Source organism: Gavialis gangeticus, unplaced genomic scaffold, assembly GCF_001723915.1.
Source record: "Gavialis gangeticus isolate Ggan-Ray unplaced genomic scaffold, GavGan_comp1, whole genome shotgun sequence".
NCBI lineage: Eukaryota > Metazoa > Chordata > Crocodylia > Gavialidae > Gavialis > Gavialis gangeticus.
Genome location: NW_017729004.1, coordinates 50,798,754 through 50,807,149, shown reverse-complemented (window position 1 = coordinate 50,807,149; position 8,396 = coordinate 50,798,754).

Genomic DNA, 8,396 nt, shown 5'->3' with positions numbered 1-8,396 from the left:
CCCCCCCCCCACTCTGGGCTGGAGCCAATGCACCCCACAAATGCTGTGCCCTCGCCGATGCCAGGGACCCCCACAATACTGGGGAGCCCCTATGAGACCTCCTCCAACCCCTAATAGCCTCACCCAGTCCTCTGACCAAAACAGTGAACATAAGAACACAAAGCCCCTGGGCTACAACATAAAAACTAGACCGTCTGGTCAAACTAGATTCACTCCCTACTAGAGAGTGAAAGAGAGAGGGAGGGAGGGAGAGCTCCCCAACCCCAGCAGCAACCAGGGGATGTTCACACCGCCAGAGTTCTCCCCTCCATCTGTCTTAGCCGAGTTCCTACTCCCACGGCCGCCAGAGAGGAACTGGCCTCCTGCTTGGGCTTAAGAAGGGCTAAGCCCTGCCCCTTCCTGTCAGCTGGTTTTACTGGTTGCCCCGGCAACCAGCACCTGCGCAGCCCTGGTGACTGGCAGCTGAGCCTCCCCCTTCCCACCACTAGGGGTCTCTCCCGAGCCATCTCCGCTTTCAGGCGCAGGGCACCTGAGTGCACTGTGACAGAAATATAAAATACAAACAAAGAAAACACTGAGACATATAGGGAGGCCCGCTGCCCTGATCACCAGCTCCTCTGGCCTGACCACCAATGCTGGCCCTCCGGTACCACAGGTCCCTATTTGGCCCTATATGGGTCAGGAGTAGTCTGCAGGCTACTCCGTACCCCTGTTCCCTCATTGCCCAGCCTGTGGATTCACTGGACCCACTGTAGTCCTTCGCCAGATGCTTTTCCCCACATCACTCGTCAGGTAGGCTTTATGCCAATGGGGCACGTATTTCGCAGCCCCTCACGCTGCTTCTGCCACCCGTCTTCCACCTGGTGCATCTCCTCGGATCTTCCGGAGCCCTCAACGGTCCCACCTGATCTGGAGTCTTGGTGTATGCTGGACTCCCCGGCTCCTCGGCTGTAGCCCCTGGCATAGGGATCTTCCTGCTCCTCTCTGCCTTTTAATCTGGGTCCCCGGTTGTGAAGAGCTGTCTCTGGCTCCTGGTTCCTTTCGCTGCCGCCGGCAGCATCTTTCCCGCAGTGGGCTTTACTGCGCTGTCCCCTGTTGGGAGAAGCAGCTTCCCCTTTTCCCCCCGTATGGGCTCAGGGAGAACCTTCCCTGCTGGAGCTCCCGCTGGTCTTCATCTGCCCCTCCCTTCCTTTCCGGCAGGGGCCCGTTTTATCTCCGCCGGCCGGCTCTTGTGGCTGACAACATCAGCTGGCCACAACTGTATAAAGACGCGGCTAATGAGCCGCGTGGGTCCCGCCTCCAGCTCCGGTTTCACCGCGGATCCTGCTGTAGGTAAGAAGTTTCTATTTTCTTTTCTTTTACTTCTGTTTTCCTTTGAGGGTTCCTGACCCCAGGGCTCCCCCCTGGCCCTTTGGGGTCTTCCCTTCTGTTCCTCCCCGTGACACCATTATTCCTTGTTACCCCGGGGGGCCACTAGGGGGAACAAGGTCTCTCACAAACCCTGCTGGTCCCCCCCTAGTGAGTTTATAGATGGCCACCAGGTCCCCCCTCACCCTTCTCTTGTGAAGGCTGAACAGGTTAAGGTCCTGTAGCCTCTCTTTGTACGGTCTGCCCTGCTGTCCCCGGATCATGAGGGTGCCCCTCCTCTGGACCCTCTCAATGCTGTCCACATCCCTCCTGAAGTGCGGCGCCCATAACTGAACATAGTACTCCAGCTGCAGCCTGACCAGCGCCGCATGGAAGGGGAGGATCACCTCCTTGGCCCTGCTTGAGATGCATCTGTGGATGCACAACAAGGTATGGTTAGCCCTACTGACCGTGACTTCACATTGTCAGCCCATGTTCATCTTGGAGTCAACAATGACTCCAAGATCTCTTTCTGCCACCGTGCTCTTGAGAAGGGAGTTTCTCAGCTTATAAGTGTGCTGCTGTTTCCTACTGCCCACGTGAAGTACTCTGCTCTTGTCAGTATTGAAACCCATCCTATTTTTGTTAGCCCACCCCTGTAACCTGTCCAGGTCCTGCTGTAATCTCTCCTTCCCTACGAGTGTGCCCACCTCACCCCAAATCTTGGTATCATCAGCAAATTTAAACAAGCTGCTTTTCACCCTGTCGTCCAAGTCACTAATAAAGAAACTGAACAGTGCGGGCCCAAGAACTGAGCCCTGGGGGACTCCACTGCCCACTTCCCTCCAGGTCAAAAAAGACTAGTACACCACTACCCTCTGAGTATGCCCCTTCAGCCAATTTGCAATCCATCTGACTGTGTAGGTATCAATGCCACAGTCACCTAGTTTTTTAATGAGAAGGGGTTGGGAGACAGTGTCAAAGGCCTTGCTGAAGTCCAGAAAGACTACATCCATGGCAACATCTGCGTCCAATGTTTTTGTGACCTGATTGTAGAAGGCAATCAGGTTGGTCTGACAGGACCTGCCCCTAATGAAACCGTGCTGGTTGCCCTTAAGCATCATCCCTGCCGCTGGCCCATTACAGATGTGCTCCTTGATAATCTTCTCAAAGAGCTTCCCCAGGATTGAAGTAAGACTAATGGGCCTGTAGTTGCCCATGTCCTCCCTCTTCCCTTTTTAAAAAATGGGGACCATTCTGGCTTTCTTCCAATCATCTGGCATTTGGCCAGAGCACCATGAGTGCTCATAAAGCCATGCCAGGGGCCCCACAATAACCCCTGCCAATTCCCTCAACACCCTGGGGTGGAGAGCATCTGGACCTACTGATTTGAACACATCCAGCCCCTCCAGAAGCTCTCTAACCCAGTTCTCCCTGACCTTAGGCCTGACGGCGTTACTCCCAAGTCTGTCTGGAATCTTGGTCAGGGAGTCCCGGTCCCTGCACAAGAAAATGGAGGTGAAGAATTTGTTAAAGAGGTCTGCTTTCTCCTCTGGTGCAACCACCAGATTGCCATGCATATCCTGCAGGGGGCCCACATTACCCAGTGCCTTCTTCATTCTACCTATATATTTAAAAAAGGACTGGCCTTCCCTGTACCCCTATGAACGTTCCCAGTCTCCTTGGGCTCTCCCCTATGTGCAGGAAGGCTCTACCTGTAACTGTAGTTTCCCTTAGGCCCCTCCCTCAGATCCTCTGTTGAAAACTTAGCTCTGGAGATTATCAAAGGCCTTGTGGACTCCTCTCTGGATCCTCAGCTGTGGCTCCGCTCAAGAGATTATCACTAGCTGTGTGTGTTCAGGCCTCCCTCTGCCTCCTGCTCAGGGTTCCTCTGACAAGTTCTGCAGCCCTTGCCTACCAGAGGCTCAGCCACTCCTCTCTCGCTGCGGCTTGCAGGGGACTGACCCCTCTCTGCCCCTCTCCAAGGCCAGAACTACCTCTGGGCAGCCTCCTCCCTCCAATCCTGAGCGAGATGCTGCTCTGGAAGTGTGGTGGGTGTTTTCCTTCCCTTCCGGTCTCCAGCTGCAGCCCTGCCAGCCCTCCACGCTGTGACTTTTGTCTCACTCCTTCACACTGTATTTATCCATGTGGAGGGCGTTCAAAATTTCTTTTAATTTTAGCCACTGTTGCTTATTATGGTGCTGGAAGTATTAAGAGACCTATATTTTTGGCCTACATTTTGGACTCCTGTTCTTCATGTCTAGAGAAGACCAACAGGAAACAACTTTGTTTTTTAATGGTGGAAATTCCCTTTACTAAATTTCTCAGGTAGGTTCTGCCTCATTTTAAGGGAGTGTCTGGCAGGGCATTATATAGGACAGCTTTTGCAATTCTGGTGAAACTTTGTAATTCACATTGCTTCTCTGTTCCAAAATATCCTCAGTTTGCCAACATTCAGGCCACATTGCATGGTGTGTGTCCATCTTCTCAAGCTTTGGATTGGTGCGTTCAAGAAAAGGAAGTGCATATTTAACAACTTACCCTACCAGGGAATACAAACATTCTGCCACTGAAACATCTTTATTGTTAATACAGCATTCCCCATATGTTGTGCATTGTGGAAAATTGTGACTTTTGTCAAAATCCAAGGTTTTGTTGAGGAACTACACAGCATCACAGTTCAGGGCTTCCTGCACTTTTGACCCCTCTCTGGGTCTCTGAATGCATCACCTTCTGGTAGGGGTGTGCAAAATGGCTATGTTGTGATTTGGTTTTGGATTCAGCCATTTCAGGAGGACAGTATTTGTTTCAGTATTTCAGATCATTGGTCCATTTTGATTCAGCCAAATCAGTTTTGGAGTTTCAAGACTGTTTCAGTGATTCCGCCATAAGCTATAATGGGGAATCACTAAAATGCCTATAACATTGTCATTTCTTACTTGATTTGGATGACAATTGCAGGGATAGTAGCCCCTTCTGGGGGCATGAACTTGCCACATTTTAAGGAGATAGGTGCAGGGGTTTCTGTGAAACTGCACCTCAAACTGTTCAAAGCAAAACTCGTATCAACTGCCAGCAGCAGCAGCATGCTGTTATCCCGCATGCAAATCTGTGGGCCTGAGACCCCTGGGAAGGCTGCAGAGCTGTGCCAGACTCCTCCCAGGCAGTGCAAGCCCCCATATCCATGTGTGGGATGACAGCAGGCTGTCACTGCTGGCTGGGACTGGTGCTTGGCACAGCCTATACCAAGTGCCAGGAAGACTGGTACTGCCACTGACCCCAGCCGGCAGCGGCAGCGTGCTGTCATCCCGCGGGCAGGTCTGGGGGCATGCGTCCCCTGGGAGGGCTGCGGGGCTGTGCCAGACTCCTCCTAGGGGGCACGGGCCCCTGGATCTGCATGCAGGATGATAGCAGGCTGCCATCCCTCCCCCAGAGCACTGGGACTGGAAGGGACCTCAGGGACAGATCGCAGACACTGGACAGCTACAGATGTCAATATCAGAGCAGTCCTTTCCCCCTCCTCCCATTCCCTCTTCTTAGTTCCTGTTTCCCTGCAAGCCCAGCTCTGAAACTCTGAAATTTTCCAAAATGTTTTGGTTGGTTTTGTTTCAGAGCTATTTCAGAGCCTCCTGTTTCATTTCGGATTTGGTGTTTGGGGTGCCAAAACAGGCTGAAACACCTCCAAAATGAAACGGCTGCCGAAGTTTCACACAGCCCTGCCTTCTGGTTTAGATATTATGTCTTTGGCTGTCATGAGAAGAAATATCACAATTCTCCCACATTAAACCCAAGTCCAGCCCTACAGCTCCATGTGTACCAACTATGACCTATTCCCTTTGGGAGCTGTGCCTAGTGTGTTGGTATACCGACTCAAAACAACCTTTTCATTGCAAAGTACTCTCTAATCTTAACAAGAGAGAAGATTTTTAAATATATTAAAATACCTACTTGTACATTTGTCTTACCTAAAGTTCTGGGTGGGCCTAGCTTATCCCATACCTCTGAAGGCTCTTTTTGGGGTGGTGTTTTTATACCTCCCTTTTTCTTATGCTTTTTCCACCTGAATCACTCCTACTGGATTCCAAGTCAGATTGCTGAGCTAAGCATGGTTGTGGGTAAAACCTAAAAAATACTTGACATCTGTATTGTTTTTAACCATCAGAAAACTGAGCTACACACAATTATTATCCTGTGTACATGTCACTAGTTCAATCAAACCCTTGCAATTGTAGCCAAATAATTAAAATTAAGCAAAAAGAGCATGTAATAGTTATAAAAAAAGTCTTTGGAGAATAATGCAAAACAACCCTATCATTATTACTTGGGCACTTCATGAAAAGTTAAAAATTATTCCTTAACTCTCAGTCTGTCTCAGGATTTAATACTGTCATCCATGATAATATATGAATGACTTGCATATAAATTCTATAACAGTGGTGAAGTCCCTAAAGGACTTAATGGAAACTGGTAGATCTCCCTTGTTAATGTATAATATATAAGATTCACTTAAAAATAATATTGATTTAATATGCTGGATCACCTTTCCAGCACAGTATATATAATTACAGTATTTCTTTCATAGCAGAACAATTTCACTTTCCAATTTGTTGCATCAAGGTCAACTGAATTACAGCCAATTATCCTCAAGCTGCTGATTTTCATGTAGCAGCTTTTCAATGCAAATCTGCTCATACAACACACAGTTGTAAACAAAAGTCTATTATAATATGTCTACATTTTTAGTAAAGCACAAAATGGGAATGTTAACTTCAGAGACTCACAACTAATAGACTCGCAACTAATTTCGTCAGTGTGATATAATCATCAGCAAAGCTAACCACACTTTATCATGCATCAGCAGATGCACGACAAATAGAACCAAGAAAGTGATACTTCCCCTCTATACGGTATTGGTCAGACCGTATTTGAAGTACTGCATCCAGTTTTGGCCGCAGCGCTTCAAAAAGGATGTTGATAGACTCAAGAGGGTCCAGTGGAGGGCCACTCGTATGGTTAGAGGCTTACAGGACAAGCCATATGAGGAGAGACTGAGGGACCTGGACCTCTTCAGCCTCCGCAAGAGAAGGCTGAGAGGTGATCTTGTGGCTGCCTACAAATTCATTAGGGGGATGCAGCAAGGGATTGGAGATGCTCTGTTCACCAGGGTGCCTCTTGAAGTAACAAGGAACAAAGGTCACAAACTGACAGAGAACCGATTTAAACTAGATATCAGGGAAAACTTCATCACAGTAAGGGTGGTCAAAATTTGGAATGGACTTCTAACGGAGGTGGTGCTCTCCCCTACCTTGGGGGTCTTTAAGAGAAGGCTGGATAGACATCTGACACCAGCACTCTTTCCTGCCTACACAGGGGGTTGGACTCGATCTGTTGAGGTCCCTTCTGACCCTAGCATCTGTGAATAACTATCAGACTAATTGTTGTTTTCACCATGATGATAATCACTCCCCCCCCAATCCCACCCCCAATTATTAGAAAATAAGAAATGGCCTAACTAAATTGCAAGTAAGACCCACTGGGTATTTTCTGACAAAAGCAATTTTGTTAGAAAATGCCAACTTGTTGAAATGGAAAAACACATTTGTTATGAAAGAGAACACTGACGAACAGCCCAGTGGTTGGGGCACTTCCCTGGAATGTGGGAGACCCATGTTCAAGTGCCAGGTCTAAATCAGACTGAGGAGAGACTTGACCCCGAATTTGCCACATCCTAGCAATATCCTCTGCACTTAGCCATTGGCTATGGGGTGGGGAATGGAAGAAGCTCCCTCTTGAAAAAAAAATGTTGTTTATATTCCACTTGGGAAAGAACAAAATAATTTTTGTTTTCCAGCCAACTCGAATAGTAAGTTCCTGCTGATAGTCTTTGCATCCTGAATTTGTGCTATTCACACCTTGTATGTAAATGCAACATGTGCTATCACTCAGACTTCAGTGGTATAAAACTTAGCACAACAAAGCCCAAAGTGGCCACTGGCTTTGGGTGTCTAATTTGAGTGTTCTTGGCCATTTTAATTATCTGCAGCCCTCCTTGATTTCAGCCAGTGTTTTGGATGCTTAGCACTTCTGAAACAAATACATAAACCAACTGCTTCAGTTTTGAAAAACACCCATGTTTGTTACAAGAATGAAGAACTGGCCAACTGAGCTGACAGGAAATATGTAGCTAGCTTTCACTTTTCCTTACAGCCACTTTAGAAAGGCCTGTTGTTGCACTTTATGTTGGAATCAATACACTTGTTTTTTAAAAACTGTTTTCAATTTTTTTCTTTTGGTTTGTACACTAATTCCTCCAGTTTTCCTTTCTACTCATGCATGGCCTGTTTCTTTATTTTCCTTTTTCATCCACCCTGTATACTAGCCCCATGATTTGCAGGATGGACTACCTTCATTAAAAATCTGACATTGCACTGAAGGGTAGTTTAGAATGATATCCCACCCTTTGATAAAATTAAATGCTTAAAGTCTTTCTGCACCATGTTTTTGTTTAGTTGCTCCTCTTGAACTGCAAAAGGGGCTCTGAGTCTCAGTACCATTCACATTAGTTTGCAATGTTAAGAACCATTGCCTCAAGCTTCTGTTTCAGTGGCTATAACAATATTATTACCTCTAGTCCTTTAAACTTAGTCCAGATGAGGAAAGTAAAGAGTTCAGGCAAATGAATGGCCAAGATCACAATCTGGCTTTTGTGGCTTAAAGTAGGTTGCTGTCTTAAAAATAAGAACCTCATTAGATTGCAGTCTCCACCCATCAAGTTGTACAACCTTCCTTTTAAAGCTGTGTGCTGCTTATTTCCGGGCCTCTCTCTCCATTTTAGCTATGTACTATTAGAATCTAGATATCTAACACCAAGCAATATTTTACCGAGCACACAGCTGTGAGACTGCCCTGGATACTGTAGTGATTTGATCTAGTCAGATGGATTTAAGGTGCACAAACACTTTGGCTAACATGGGATAAAATTGCTTTGATGGGTGTTAAATATGAATAAAGGGGGTTATTTCCATTGGCACATCCATTATTTTCCAGCT